The sequence below is a fragment of the Rattus norvegicus genome, chromosome 3, assembly GCF_036323735.1.
Source record: "Rattus norvegicus strain BN/NHsdMcwi chromosome 3, GRCr8, whole genome shotgun sequence".
In the NCBI taxonomy this organism is placed as follows: Eukaryota; Metazoa; Chordata; class Mammalia; order Rodentia; family Muridae; genus Rattus; species Rattus norvegicus.
Window position 1 is genome coordinate 118,443,073 of NC_086021.1, and position 16,995 is coordinate 118,460,067.

At 37.9% G+C, this 16,995-nt stretch overlaps 1 pseudogene; it reads right to left on the reverse strand.

Annotated features, from left to right (window-relative positions):
* Positions 1-10,546: 10,546 nt before the first annotated feature.
* On the reverse strand, positions 10,547-11,165 carry Rps8-ps16 (ribosomal protein S8, pseudogene 16; annotated as a pseudogene).
* Positions 11,166-16,995: the final 5,830 nt, after the last annotated feature.

The window sequence follows — 16,995 nt, forward strand, 5'->3', positions numbered from 1 at the left end:
GTACAGTACCTTTCTAGAATAATTAACCACAAAACCCTGAAAATGTATAACCTCTAATCTTTTCTATTTCTTAACCCACTATCCTACAGATGATTACAGCTCTACAACTTTGTTTATTCAACCTTTTAAAGGTTTGCATATAGCTAAAAGCATACACAATTGTGTGTGTGTGTGTGTGTGTGTGTGTGTGTGTGTGTGTGTGTTTCTTTAAGTAGCATCATGCTTTCCACATTCAACATCGGCATGATATTAACATTATTTTCTTCATTTTCAATTGATTCTAATTCAAAAGAAAAGTTGGTCATGGGAAAAAATGTTAACCAGAAATTGGAGGGTCTTAAAACTTAAAATCAGAAACCACAGAGTCATGTATTTGGTTGACTGATTTATTTATTTATTTGGTTGACAGAAGAGTCGATTTAAAACTGCCTTTTGACAGAAAATGAAAACGTATCACATGATAGTAAGGTGTACCCCTTTTAAGCCTAATACTTTGTTCTTGGCTGAGAACAAGAAAGTTAGAGATAAGTGGACTGAGTAACATTAGGTTGTGTAGTGATCAGGATTTAACATTAGAAGAAATGGGAAATAGCAATGAAAAGAGTCTTGTCTCTTTAGTAGTAGTATGCACAGGGCGAAGCAGGAGACTCAGAAGTTCAAGGGCTACCAGGCCTTCAGAATAACCCCTATATAGTAAATTATTTGTAAAATGCTGCTAATATATTAAATTGAGCAAATAAAATGGACTAATTTTCTTGCTATTTCAGGAGAAAATGTGATGAAGTTTGTATTGTTTTGTTTCATTTTGTTTGGTTTAACTCTTAAAGATGAATTTATTTCTCCCATGACTTCTCTTCTATGAGAATAAGCTCTGTTATATTTCACCTTAATACTGTTCTTTACAAACTGAATATTTTGCCTAGTTTGCGTGGTATATGTTTTGATTTTGTTTACATGAGTTATTGTGGAGTCAGATATGTTGTTTGAATATTCATATGAATAAATATTTACATTTAAATAATAACTCAATATTGTATATGGAATATTTTAATGCATGTGGAAGTGAAACATGATAACCAATGCTAATATCAACACATAACTTCTACTAAATTATTCTTCTGCAAAAGAAGCTCTGCTTAGAATATTATGTCAAGCATCACAAAATTTCCAGTACTGCAGTTTTAGACCCATTTTTTCCTGGAGGCAGAGAATGTGTAAGTGGGCTTGGCTCTGGGCATCTCTTCCCTTTTTAACTCTATGAGGCCACTAAGCAGCCAGGGAGGATTGCATTGTGAGGATAAATGGGCATTAACCAGAGGTGGGAAGCACTGACCTGATCATCTTAGCACTTTGTGCAGCATCTGTGTCTTTTTTGCGAGGACAGGAATTTTTGTCTTGGTGATCTCGACAGAAGTCTTATCTGTGAAATCTGACCAAGGGAGAGATTATCTATGCACTCGGGTTAACTTCTCAGGGGATTCAGAGATGGACAATAGGGTCCTCCCCTTGCAGTACCTCATCTCGAACCCCTTGCAGGTACCACAGGTGAGCATAGCTCTGAATTTTGTGCTGTTCCCAAAGGAGGCAGATCATTGGTCAGGCCTCTGTCAACCAAATCAAATATCTGATAATGAATTTGTAGAAGTCTGGAAGTCAGGGAGTCAGTCTGCTGTCTAATGAAGCTCATAAGTTTGTAGTGGCATCAATAGAAGGACTGGCTCTAAACCTTGTACTTTTCAACTTTTTTAATAAATAAATTATGTACCAAAGCAAAGAAATGATTTTAGCTTAGTTACCAAATGAGATTATGGATGTACAATTCAGTTTAGCTAATTCCTCCTTTTAAATTACAACCATTTCTAAATTCCTCATAAAAACAACCTTAGAATAACCACTTTCAGCCCCTCAAAAGTTCAGGGAATTGGGGCAATGATTCTTCTATATCTTCTTCAAGCTGTACATGGGGTAAGAAGAATGAATCAAATGTAGTTGAATGTGTATCTTGATTGCACCCAGCTGAAAGTCCTTGAGACTAGGACTCTAAGTAGGTACATTCTGCAAAATATAATTTTCAAGACAAAAGTTTAGACTAGAAATATCTTTTTGTTTGATTCTCTTGAATCTAATTTTTCAGGCAGTCTTCCTCTCTCAAATCTGATCAGTATGACTGTGTGAGTTTTCCAGAGCCTAATCACACATTAAAAAAAAAAACAACAACAACAACAACAAAAATCCCAAAACAAAACAAAAAAACCCACAAAAACAAAACCTTTCTCCCAGAATACTGCGTTCCTTAGTCTGTAACCAGAAAAGCTTGTATCTTGCACTCTCTCCCAGAGTAATAATATAACCATAAATGAAGATTAAACAATTTTTAAAAAGGACTTAAGCTAAACGATAGTGTTAAACAATGAGCCTGATAGGACTTTCTAATCTGCCATATCAGGAAATTAACACAAAATTCCTGTGGAGCCGGTGTTAAGAGAATCTGAGCTTCCTGTGGGAAATATCAAAAATAACCACAAACCCTTGCTAGCCAGTGTCAACGAGCCATATGACCTTCAGTGGGGTAATTCATAAAACAAATTAAACACCTTTTATCAATTACAATAATGATAAGCAACTTATCAAAATATTTGGACTTTAGCCCAAAATATATCAATTTGTCAAGCTCTCTACCCGGAGTTCCCAAGGCAGGTTCCAGAAATATACATCCCAATTCCATTGGCGGCTTAGTGTCTCTGGCTACCACAAGCCAGTTATCTCTGTGGTAACTTTTACATTCCCCGCTTAAAACCTAAAAGGTCAGAAGGATTGTGAGGCCCTGCTTTCATGGTCTGTATTTGTACTGAAAATCAAGATCAAGCGAGCTTTTGCCCTTCTGCTCCACGGGAGGTTTCTGTCCTCCCTGTGCTCACCTTAGGACAACTGTGTTACTGATTGACAGGTGTACTGCCCCAGTCAAACTCCCCACCTGGCACTGTCCCCAGACTTGGTCTCGTCCACATGCCAGCTTGTAGATGGGCGCTTGAGAGCCCCCTTGACCTTGCACCATTCCCCCTTCAGGTCAGTGAAAAAATGATGAAAGTAGTGGTATTTCACCAGTGGCCCGAGAGGCCAGTGGGTGAACCCGCCCTGACCCCTCACAGGGAACAGGGGAATGCTGGTCTGGCATGATAATGGAGACAGAATCACAAATTGAAGGAGCTTGAGAAAAGGCGCTGTAGTCTTTTCTGCCTCTGTAACTATCTCTTGAATATCTGGCCATGTCTTGTTAACCCTAAGTATTTCATTAATCAAGTTCCAGTATTAAAAGTCTTGAACAGGGACACTTTCTGGGCCAAATGTCTTATAAAAATCTTTCAGGCAGTCTCCCACTCTGGCTTACCTTTTTTCATCAATAGTTCCCTCTTGGGGAAACCAAGAACAAACATCATCAACGAATATAAAGAATTTAATAAGATCCTTTTTTCTAACCTGAGTTCCTCGTACCTTGAGGAATTCCTTGTCGAGGACCGGACTGCCGGACTAGTCAGATTCCTGAGAAGGGCTTGACCTTTTCAAAGAAAGAACTTGTCCCCGGAAGACTGTTGCCTCCTTGTCTAAGGAGAATATCTTGTGGTTTAGAGATTCACCTTATGTCCTTGGGCACTTCCCAGTACTCTTCCCACCCTAAGCTTCAGTTCCTGCTTCAATTCCTGCTTCAGAGCTTTAAATGCTGTACATTCCTCTCAATAAACAGACCTTGACAAGGACACTGCTTGGTCTCGCTCCTCTTTCTCAGCCATTCTCCCGCAGTTATGTGTCGCCCTCGACCCCCACAAATAACTGGGTCCCCACTGGCGGGGGCAATTCCTTAAGACCTTTAAAAATTCATGTTTGCTCAATGCCTATCCCATGATTGCACTGTTTGTTCTTACCTTACTTGGATCAGACTCACCGTGGATGGCCGTGGCGATCTCAATGAAGAAATTCTCTCACATCCTCAGGGAAGCAACTCTCAAGTCCTTCGGGGAAGCGGTGATCCTATAAAAGGGGGGACATCATGGGTGAGCAACGTTCAGTCAGATCCCCATACCCAGGCCCCACGTCTGGGCGCCAACTCCCCTGGCCTTCAGGGGTTCAGAGGAAACCTGGGAGGGGGCAAAAGAACGGGGGACAGGAGGTGCAAAGAAGGAGAGCAAATCTATGTTCTGATCAAGCTTTCAAACTTTAATTAAAAACAGCGGCTTATAAAGACAAGTAAGTGGGAAGGTCACACAGGGCCCAAGACCAATTTCACTATCATTACCACCCTCCCTATAGCCCTAAACTGTAAATTGCAGGTAGATTGATAAGAACAGATAACAGGCTAGGTTTTTAGAGGATGTAAGTGGGTGACATTCCTGAAACAGTTCTGAGACAGAGGATGTGTAAGGGGGGTGACTCCGGGCAGTACCTGGTGGGAGGCAGCAACACTTGAAGATCATGAATTTGAGATCATTCTGGGATAGTGAGTTGGAGGCTAGCCTTGGTTACAGGAAAGCCTGTATCATCACTGCTATAGCAATACCTATACCTTGCTCAGCCATAATTAGATAAGCTTCTTAAAATAGATGAGAACAATCACAGAGGAGCACAACTGGGTCATTCACAGAAAGGTTTAAACATTGCAATACTAAGTTCTGTGTGGGATGTGTTCATCAACCTCTTTTCTTCATGGCTTGGGAACCTACGTGAGACAGGAGGCAAAAGTTTGTAAGAACCAGTGAGATAGATGGTACCAAGGAAATAGTGTTTTTCTGAAGGCAGTAGAGCTGATGCACAGTGAACTCAGAGACTGTGGTAGTACACAAAGAGCCTGCACAGTTCCAGCTGGCTGGGAGTCCAGCAGTGCTAGGGGGAGGTAAGAAGGAACTCACATCCCTCACCAAGAATCTGTCTCCAGTGTAGGTCTGCTTGCAAAGGAAAAGAAATCACCTTTTTTTCCATTGGAGTCTCATTGGGCATATACTAACTACAGCAAATTGTCGACTCAGTGTTCAGTCGTAGATAACTAACCCAAAACATAGTAATGATACTTTTGTATTCTTTTTGCCTACTATTGCTTCGTTTGGTTAATTTTTGTCTTACTGCTTTTTTGCTTTTTGTTAGTTGTCATAAACTACAGTTCTTGATTTTGACTTTCATATTTCTTTGTATGTTTCTTTTTCTTTTCATTTTTATCTTTTACTTAGATTTCTTCTCCTGTTTGTTTTGTTTGTTTGTTTGCTTTCTAAAGGGATAGATAAGGACGGAATCTGTAATTGGTTTGATGGTGAATGTGGAGAACATCTGCAGGGATCAAGAGTAAGCAAAACTATGATCAGAATGAATTGAATGATAAATAATATTTAAAATGAAAGAATAAAAACAGCTGCAAGTAAATAAACAAACAAGTCAGACCCTTGTTTTTCTGCACAACCCAATTAGTCCCTTTTCTCTAACTTCTTATTGCTAAATCCATTATCTTCTTTCTTTCAAGTATATTTTCTTTCTTATAGATACTTTTAGAGATTAATTATACTTATTAAAATTGTATAATTCAGTATTCTTTGTAATAATCACTGTAAATCTTATCTTAATGACTTTATTACAGAATTTGATATTCTTTATTACCAAGAGTCATCAAAGAGAAGCTAAAACTAACAGGTGATCTTCCTGAGATGATTCTACTATGGACTGTAAAAGTTAATGATGGATTTGCTTCTTTAGGCAAGGTTAAGGATATTAAATTTGAGGAATAATTCCTGATATTAATGTTTTTCCTATTATTATTAAATATATAACATTCACTAAGTATTGACCCATGCATTTGAACAGATTTCTGCACAGCTAAGAAGATATACTATCTTGTAGTGATGTTACATAGACAAATAGATAATAATTCTATTGAATTCCTGATTTGATTTAAATATTTTTAGGAAGAAAGTTTTTGAGATAGTCTTAGCTGCTAGAAAGATGTGATAAAGTTAGAATCAATAAAACAATGTGCCCATTCCTCAGAGTAGTAAGTAAAGACTGCATAAAAATACAATGAGCTTTCATAATTACACTAAAAAGAGAAATAAATTTGGGACAATTTTGTGTTCAAGGAAAAACATTTAGGTCCAATGATAGTTACAGGTATGTACTATAATAAGTCAAGGCCATGTAAAAACTGTTGCTTTGTACTTTTAATGAATATAATTTAAAACACTGCTTTGAACTTAATATCAACATTCTTCCTTAACTCCCATTTTATATAACATTTTATCTCTGAGGTAATTTTCTAAAGAACTTTTTATCTAAGAAGGTAGAAAAAAATCAGAGAAAAGAAATAAAGTTGTTGGTTGAATGGTTTTGCTTGGGGAGCTTTGCCCTATCATCCATCCATCCATCAATCCATCCAACCATCCATCTATCCAAATGTTGTGTGTAGGCATATATGCATATGCATGTATATGTATATGCATATATATATGTGTGTATATATGTGTATGTGTATATATATATATATATATGTATGCATGCATGCATACATGAATACCACGGAATTGATTGTGACAAACTGTTGGGCCTGAGTGGGCCTGGCCAGAGTGTGTGTATGAATATTTGAATGTATATGTGTCTGTGCATATTTGCCTATATAAAGCTTCTTAACTATTTTCCTTTCCTTCCTCTCTGGTTCACAAAGAGTTAACCATCTTAGAGAAGATTCTGGTTGATTCACCAGAGAAAGTAGCACCAACAATAAATCCTTTATCTTAATTTCCTGCTGCTAAAATTATGTGTAAATTGCCAGATATTAACGCTTAGTAAATCACAAATATTAGTTAAGAAAGAGTCAAATTTTAGTGCTTAATAAAGCACAGAACAGTAAGAAAAAGTTGCTGCCCTGGTGCTTATTTAAGCATAAGGAGTTAAATAAAGCACAGAAAGTTATAATGCTTAATAAAGCACAGAATTAAAGAGAGGTTAGCAGTTTTAGACACGGAATAAGCAAGAAACTTTTTAGAATCTTTGAGAAATTATAAGCAAGCATTCGATACAGTTAGAGAGCTAGAAGGCTAGGGATTACATGTGGAGACCATCAATCTTTAAAGCAACATTTCACTCCGTGCTGTGTCCCACTTCAAGCCCATTCTAGGCCTGGCAGACTCCCTGCACTTTATCACTTCCTTATTTCTATATATACATCTCTATCAGTGGCTTCTGAGCACCTACAATTGGTGGTCTCACTTTTTATCATCACAGAAATTTTATTTCCTCAGATTGTGAGAAGAAGCATGCTGTAATTTCAATGTAACAACCTTAATTTTATATCTCAATTAGGTATTATTATTATTTTCTAAACTAGATTTTATGCATTTCATATATTTACACTTAAATAGTTATTAAATAATTCCATCTAGATTACCAACTTTCAAATTTTGTTGCTCCTTGTCATATTTTCTTAACTGATATGTATGAATGATATTGTTGCCTCCTTTTATTCTTATGTTTGTCATTTTATGTAGTATTTTTGAAGAGTCTATATAAAGATGAACGTTGTCAATAGGATTTTCCCACTTAATCCTTGAGTATAACCATAAACATTTTGAAGTCCTGTATCATAGTCTATAAACTTTGATTAAACAGCATAGTATTTCAAAGTCTAAGGTAATGAATTATTAAATATGAGTTATATGTGAATTACCATATTTTCTAGCTGAATATGTAAAATATTAAAACTAAAAGTAAAAATAAATGGCCTTTTGGAGCTATGGACTAACAGTATATTGTCAAGTACTAGAGTTGTTCTGAAGACAAACAGGAGAAGACAGGCTTCCAGGCAGCTAGAAGGGTCTCAAAGCCCACCAACAAAGTGATACATTTACTCTAATAGGCCCATACTTACTCCAACAAGGGCATATCTCCTAACTGTCATTCCGTGGGCCATGCACATTCAAATCACCATAGCTACAAATTTGTAAATTTTTTTAAAAGATTTATTTATGCGTACACTGTAGCTGTCATCAGATACACCAGACAAGGGCATCAGATTCCATTAGAGATGGTTGTGAGCCACCATGTGTTTGCTAAGCATTGAACTTAGGACTTCTGGAAGAGCAGTCAATGCTCTTAACCTTAGCCATCTCTCCAGTTCAAAGTTGTAAAATATAAACAATGACAATTACACTTAAATAAAACAAAAGAAACAGACTATTTTTCATAACATTTCAAATTTTATACCTACCAAGAAACTTGGCATATGAAAAGTCCCTTTAACTACTTCTTCATCTCACTAACCTAAGCTAATAGGAATTAAATGACTATACCAACTTATTCTTTCGTCTATGAGTCCTTTATCTTGAATATATTTTTTTAGTTTTTACAATTAAGAATAGAATGTATCTAAGTTAATGCATAGAAAAGGGTGATATATGCAAGAGGAATTTTGGCATAATTACTAAATAAATTTTATACCTCATAAAGTTTATATATCAGTATCTCTCTTTATGTATATACATTTTCTATTGAAAAATAATCGAATTGCAATGAGCTAGTAGCTATAGAGATATTGCTGTTTTAAAAAAATTGATGATCATTTACTTCAGAGACTTTTTTTGCATATAATTTTTTTTATTTTATTTTTTTTATTATTAACTTGAGTATTTCTTATATACATTTCGAGTGTTATTCCCTTTCCCAGTTTCCGGGCAAACATCCCCCTCCCCCCTCCCCTTTCTTATCGGTGTTCCCCTCCCCACCCTCCCCCCATTGTCCCCCTCCCCCCAACAGTCTAGTTCACTGGGGGTTCAGTCTTAGCAGGACCCAGGGCTTCCCCTTCCACTGGTGCTCTTACTAGGATATTCATTGCTACCTATGAGGTCAGAGTCCAGGGTCAGTCCATGTATAGTCTTTAGGTAGTGGTTTAGTCCCTGGAAGCTCTGGTTGCTTGGCATTGTTGTTCATATGGGGTCTCGAGCCCCTTCAAGCTGTTCCAGTTCTTTCTCTGATTCCTTCAACGGGGGTCCTATTCTCAGTTCAGTGGTTTGCTGCTGGTATTCGCCTCTGTATTTGCTGTATTCTGGCTGTGTCTCTCAGGAGCGATCTACATCCGGCTCCTGTCGGTCTGCACTTCTTTGCTTCATCCATCTTGTCTAATTGGATGGCTGTATATGCATGGGCCACATGTGGGGCAGACTCTGAATGGGTGTTCCTTCAGTCTCTGTTTTAATCTTTGCCTCTCTCTTCCCTGCCAAGGGTATTCTTGTTCCCCTTTTAAAGAAGGAGTGAACCATTCACATTTTGATCATCCGTCTTGAGTTTCATTTGTTCTAGGCATCTAGGGTAATTCAAGCATTTGGGCTAATAGCCACTTATCAATGAGTGCATACCATGAGTGTTTTTCTGTGATTGGGTTACCTCACTCAGGATGATATTTTCCAGTTCCAAACATTTGCCTATGAATTTCATAAAGTCATTGTTTTTGATAGCTGAATAATATTCCATTGTGTAGATGTACCACATTTTCTGTATCCATTCCTCTGTTGAAGGGCATCTGTTTAGATGCAGAAGAAACTGTTCGGGCCCTGGAATTGCAATTATACCAGCCAGTTTGGCAACTCTCTCCCAGGAACTAACTGACCATAGAGTTAGATTAACTTTAAGTTAAAATCTTAAAGAACAATCTCAAGAAACAGGAAGCTTCTCCCAGGAACTGGCTGGCCATAAAGTTAAACAATCTTGAGAAACAGGAAGCTTCTCCTTATGATTTTTCACTGGTATTCTCGACATTTTCCAATTACGCCCTCCCTACCTCCTTGGGGTACCTCTTCTCCCAGCCACTCAGTGTCGAACTCCTCTGCCCCTACGTGGGATACGAGTCTCGACCCAAGTGCACTGATTCCTATAAATAAACGTCGTGTTTTGGGGGTTCTGAGACTTGAGTGAGGGTCTCCCCGCTCTGGGGGTCTTTCAAGAGGAAGCATCTAGCCCTGCTGAGTCAGAAAGTGCCAGAGTGGTGCTGCACCTGCTCAGAGGTAAACGGAAGGAGGGATGAGGGAAGGCTTATGGGAGGGGACAACAGGGAAGTGGACAGTGATTGGGGTGTAAAGTGAATAAATAAAAAAAATAATTAAAAAATTATTCAACTAGGTGAGCTGGTGAAGGAAACTAAAAATCCAATGATAAATTACCAAGAGAAAAACACAGAACAAGTTGAAGGTAAGTAATAATGTGTCATGGTAACAGAAGACTAGAGAATTTTGCTCTACCTACCTGTGTAACCATAGATTTCACTCTCAGTGTCTTTGAGGGATGTGAAACCGAGGGAGGTTTGCTCTTTTGAATTTGAATAATGAGTAATTATGATTAATGGCACATAGATAAAAATAGATCTTATGCACAGTAATACAGCATGTTAATATGACTGGTGGTAGTCAGTATCTATTGTATTACTGATATTCAATAGAAACTGTCTTCCATGTGTTTGGTTTTTTGGGAGTCTTTTTTTTTTAACAGAACAGCAAACACCTTTATTACATGAATTATGAATGATGGTTTATTTGCCTTTCCAGGTTTTGATCTTCCGCAGACTGAACTCCTTGCCTTCGAGCACGTAATCATCTGCCCTGCCACACTGGCCTGGTCTTGAGGCAATGCAGGTGAGTAGCTTGCCCTGCTGGAACTGCTCCTCCAGAAGACTGCTGATTTTGGCATTCTTTTTCTTTTCGTCGTATGTCTTTTGAATTTTCTTTGATCGTTTTTTGTTTAAAATCTCTTCCTCCTCAGGAATCAGCGTGGCCCTCTTCTTGCGGCCCAGGAGCAGCTCATGGTGTGACTGGGACTGGTACCACTTGCCGGTAAGGTGTGTTGTCAATAAGCACAATGCAGTTCTTCACCAGGGTCTTGGTGCAGACGTTGAATGCACTGTAGACAACATCAATGATCCTTGTTTTGAGAGTAAAACACTCAGAGCCCCAGGAAAAGTTCCCCACATCCAATCTCAGAGCACGGTACTTCTTATTGCCTGTTCGAACTTAGACTGTGTGTATGCGGAGAGGGCCAATCTTAGTGTTGGCAGCTGGCCGTCCCAGCTTGTACTTCTCCTTCTTGAGGTAGGGTTTTCTCTTATCCCCGGTCTTGCAGCACTTGTGCCAGTTGTCCCAAGAGATGCCCATCGCTGGGCGCTGGCTGGAAAAGGAAAAGTCAATTTTTATCAGATGCAAAATAGAATAGGCAAATTGGCCATTCCATCAGACTATGTAGCCTGGTTTTTGTCGGGGCGGAAGGATATGGCTCCTGTCTGAGGGTCAGGGCCAGCAGGCATGGTCCTCCATGAGTGTCGATGGCTGCTGTAGGTATAAGGTTTGTTTATGTAATAATATACATATTTTCACATTTTTCCGAGGACTGTCCTCTCTGTCAACTTGAATGACTCCATCGTAATCTGAGACAGCATGAGCGTCAAAGTCAAATGTATGGCTAATGTCACAGCAAAATGTTAAGCACTGGGATTTTCAGGACAGCCCTTAAGGCTGTGGAAAAGAGCTCTAAAAGCATTACTTTGAAAATATGTAACTTCTCAACTATGCAAAATATAAGGATGAAATATATTAACGAGCTTCATAAATCTGAAGGAACAGAAGCAGCTAAACTATAAGCCAGCTTCAGATACAGATAGGCAGATACAAATGCAAGCAAATTTCTGAGTTCAAGGTCAGCCTGGGACAGTCTGAATTTGGGTCCAGTTATGGTCAGAATGGTAATCTCAAAAAAAGGTGCAACCCAACTAGCTAAGTTTACAAAGGCAGGAAAATCTCTAAATTCTTTTGCAGTGTTAAAAAGAGAAAAATAAATGTACTTGTTTTCCTTTATCTAAGAGTCAAGAGGCTAAGGTCATAGAATGCTATTTTGTGGGATGGTCAAGAGGGAACCTGGAATAAAAACTGAATTGATACGTAAATTAAAAACTTAGCTTTGGGTCTGTATGACAAGAGTTAGCAGAAAGTGATAGCACTTCCTTTTTAAGAATTTTTTTTTCCTTATTCTAGAGAGAACTGAGCTGCCTGAGGACCTCTGGAGACCAAAAACAGTTCATGAATTTTTTCTAACAGAATTTTTGGTTTTAGTCGGAAAATCCATGGAGAAGGTAACACAGCTCACTTAGAATTTTTCATAGCTCTTTTAAAATTATTTTCTAGCAGGAATTCTCTGATCTTAGAAATCCCAAAATTTACTTAGAGGGCAGACATGGCTCTTTTAGAATGTTTGCTGGCAGCTATCCAGGAAAGGCTGGCTAAAGACTGAACACAACTCTTTTAGAATTTTTCTGGCTTTCTGAATTTTATAAGGAAAGACAAGAATTTTTCTATAGAGTTTTTCTAAGATCCAAGAATTTTTTATGGCAACTTTCCTGATTTTAGTCAGAAAACCCATGTGCTATCCAGGGACCCTTTAGAATTTTTACCAGCAGAGAGAGATGTCTGGAGCAGAAAAGGAGCTGTCTCAACCAGAGAGCTTTTTTAGAATATCCAGAAAACGCTGTCTAGAGCAGAGCAGAGCAGAACACACACACACACACACACACACACACACACACACACACACACACGCACGCACGCACACACACATACACACACACAGACACGAGAGAGAGAGAGAGAGAGAGAGAGAAAGAGAGAGAGACAGAGACAGACAGACAGAAAGAGACAGAGACAGAGAAAGACAGACAGAGACAAAGAGAGACAGACAGAGACAAAGAGAGACAGACAGAGAGACAGAGAGACAGAGACAGAGAGATAGCTATCTAAAAAGCAAACTACAGTGTCAAGAGATAGCTTGTCTAGGGAGTGATCTTGAGCAGAACATAGGTTGCCAGCTTGGACCCATGAGAGCTCTCAAGAACTTAGACCTAGCCAAGGCTGGTTCTTAGGACTATGTGACTATGAAAATATTTTATTAACATTAAGATCCAATGTTCATTATTAAATTCACTGACGATACCTGTTTGGTATTAATGAATATATGTTAATACTCGAACCAAAGCTAAAATAAAAAAATAACTCTAATGATGAATCCTTAACTATTCCTTCTGACTTTCCACAGTCTTCCAAAATGACTTATTAAGCATCAGAGAAACTCTATGAAGCTTTTCATGTGTCTTATCAAAGTAAAAGTCATTGACTGAAATCTTTATATTAAAGATGGGATCCAGTTGCTGAATGATGAGAGAATAGTGTGTCTGCCACCATGACCAAGAGCTATATGAATAGAAATCCCCAGGTCAAACTGGAAGTGATATATCCAAGTAAGGGGTATTTTGCTCTCTGAGGTGTGTATCTATAATGGTGAAGTATGATCAAAATACATAGATTGTCTCAATTTAGTTTAGTCACAGGGAAAAATGGGTCAAATGGAGAAGGGCTGTATTGGGGGCAAGGAAGAGAAGAAAGATTCTTTAGAGTCTTAGAGAGTCACAGCCTTGATAAATAAGATGAGAACATAACCTTTACTGAGAAGCACCTTGAATTGAGCATTGGAGTACAAATCCCAGATATGTTGGCTGAGAGCATTCAATCAGTGCTAATGAAGGACCCTAGTTCTTACTGAAGTGTAAGAGATATTAAGAGGCTTGGCCTGGTAGAAAGTAGGTAGGTTATGGGGTTCCTGTGTAGGACCCTAGGGGCTTTCGCCAGCCTTACACCTATGCCCTCAGGTCAAGATTAGGCCAAGTACCAGCTTCCTGCCTCTGGTCAAGGCTAGGCCAAGTTCCATTCTCCATCCACAGTTCTCAGAGGAGCAGGGACATTCTTGAAAAACTGCAGTGACCTTGCTAACTGAGAGTCACCTGACCCTCTGGTCCCAGATAGAGTTCAAATGCATGTCATATGCTTGGCAGCCAATAAATTCAAATGCTTAGACAATAAGTTTAAACTGTAAATGATGTAACTGTTAATGATTTAAACTGTTGCTGATGTAACCTGTACCCTTAAAAAATATAAAAACTGCTTGTTATAGCCATTTAGGGTCGCCTTCTAGTCACTTGCCAGAGGGGGCTGATTGAGGGTCAACCCAACTCATCGGAAAAGTAAACCTCTTGCGTTTGTATCTCTTGTCTGACTTGGGGGTCTCCAGGTAGTTAAAAGTCACCTCGAGTCTCACACTACAATCAAAAAGGCTGGCTGCAATCTGGGAGAAAGAGGGCGAGGGAAGAGTTTATGGTTGCTTTAGGACAGATACAGATCACATAATTAAAATATTGATTATTTTGACATGGAATATCTGGCAATCTTCTCCCCGCAAACTGAACAGCATTCCTTCTGGAGTTGCTTAGATGTTTTTAATCTTTAGTTTGTTATTCTCTAAGCAATAGTACACACGGTTGTCTTCCTACATTAGGGAAGAGTTTTCTTTTTTTTTTCCAATGTTACTATGAATTTATTGTGTTACATAAATAAGTTATATATTTTTGTGGTTATTGCTCCATGGGAAGAAATTATTTATGTATGTATTGAAAAATGCTATTAGGGTCCTTTTTTTTTTTTTTTACTAAGTTGGAGACTTTCACTAACAGCAATTGTGAGACATATTAAATCACATTCCTGAAAACAGTCTCATGCTGATTTGTTATCAGGATAATATTGAAAGAGTGTGGGGTGCATTTTTCTGTCTTCCTACTGGTATTATTCTTGCCCACCCTTATGTTTTATATGTATATTTGTATGTATCTAGAATAAAGAAATGTTTGCCTACATCCCAGTGAGCTAGAGGCGAAGTGAAACAGGAGCTCAGCTCTGCATCTTACTGATAGTGTTTGCTCCATTTACTGCTGAGGAACCCAGAAACAATGTGGCAGTTCTGACTTTTTATCCTAGCATTTTCATAGAAGCCCAGAAAGAGAGCTTATATTGCTGATTATAGACAATCACCAACCAAGTTTTCCTTTGACTTTTTGGTTATTTTTTTCTTCTTTTTGTTATTATTTTGCTTTTACATTCCTTCCCCTCTTTTCCTCTACCACCTACCCTCGGTCCCCTCCCCTATTCTTTCCTCCTCAATTTTTCTTCAGAAAAGGACAGGCTTGCCAGAGATATTAACCAAATATGTCTTATCAAGTTGCAGTAAGACTAGGCAATTCTCCTTATGTTATAGCTAGGCTAGGCAACCCAGTATGATGCCTCCCCATCTTCTACAGGTTTGTTCAAACTCTACCTAATGTTTGACTGCTGAACATTTAGATCAATATTATAGATGGAGACACTGAATTTTAGGGATATGAAGTATAAGAGTTAGTCTTATATCCATAGATAAAGGATATAGTAATTCATATTCCTAATTATCAAACTATGTTCTCAAATGGTAGCCCATTAAATATATGCTATGAATTTTCCAAAGAGATCCATCAATTTAATTTTATATATTTCTACTTTCCTTAAGTTACTAATATAACACCTTCTCTTTCTTTCTTTCTTTTTCTTTTTTTGTTGTTATTGTTACTGTTTTTGAATCTAGATAGTTTCTGTGCTACCACATGGGTGGTGGCAATACTTGAAGATCATGAATTTAAGGTCAATCTGGGATGGTGTGTTGGAGGCCAGCCGTGATTATAGAAAAGCCTTTCTCAGTTTTGCTATAGCAATACCTAGAGATGAGTGCCTTGTTCAGCCATCATTAGAGAAGTTTCTTCTTAAAGTAGATAGGGACAATCAGAGGGAAGCAGAACTGGACAATTCATAGAATGGTAGAAAAATTGGGACACAAATATAATGAGATGACTTAATCAACCTCCTTTCTTCATGGATTGGGAATCTATGTGGAAGAGGAGGCAAAATGATTGTAAGAAGCAAAGAGATGGATGACGCCAAGGAAACAGTGTTTGCTAAACACAACAGAACTGATATATTATGAACTCACAGAGATTACGACAGTGCACATGAGCCTGCACAGTTTCAGCCTAGATTAGATTCCAGCACTGTGAATGGGAAATGGGTAGGAGCAAACATGGCTAATCAAGAAAATATCCTCAGTATAGCTCTGAATAAAAACCCGTTTTTTCCAATGGAGTTTCATTGTGTATACTAACCACCTTAAATGTGGACCCTATTCCCAGTAGTAGATGGCAAACACAAAATTAAGTAATGATGTTTTTGTAGACTTTTTGTCTTATAATGCTTTTTGGAGGGGGGTAATATTTGCCTTGCTGTTTTTGTTGTTGTAAGCTACAGTTCCTGATTTTGGGCTGTGTGTGTGTGTGTGTGTGTGTGTGTGTGTGTGTGTGTGTGTACATGAAAGAAAAAGAAACCATATATAAAAGAAACAATATATGAAGAAAAAACTCATATGAAATAAACCATACACACGCACACACACACACACACACACTTATTTTCTTTTACTTTTTTTATATTTTACTCATATTGGTTTTGTTTGTTTGTTTGCCTGTTTCCTTACTAAAGGGAGAAAAAAGGAGCAATCTATAATTAGTTTGTTGTGGAAGGTGGAGAATATCCTGGAAGAGTTAAGGTAAGAGAAATTATAGTCAGAATAATTTAATGATAAATCATAAAAATGTAATGAAAAATAACAGGTACAAGCAAGCAAACAAAAGTACAGACACTGGATTTTTCTGTACATTCTGTACATTCTAATTGGTGTTTTTATTTTCAAGCTTCTCATTGCTTAATCTGTTACTGTCTTTCTTTCCTTCAAGTGTGTTTTCCTTTCTACAAATAGTTATAGAGAAAAACAATTATAAGTCATAATATCCTGAACAGTACTCGCTTTAATTTTTATTTTTATAGCCATCATAGGCATTGACATTTATTGACATACTTATGTTCTGTATCATTGCCTTATTCGTACACATTTCTTTATTTTTAATTTTTTATTAGATATATTTCTTTACTTACATTTCAAATGTTATTCCCCTTCACGGATTTCTGGTCCATAAGCCCCCATCCTCTCCCCTCCCCCTCCCCATATGGGTATTTCCCCACTCTATCCCCCTTA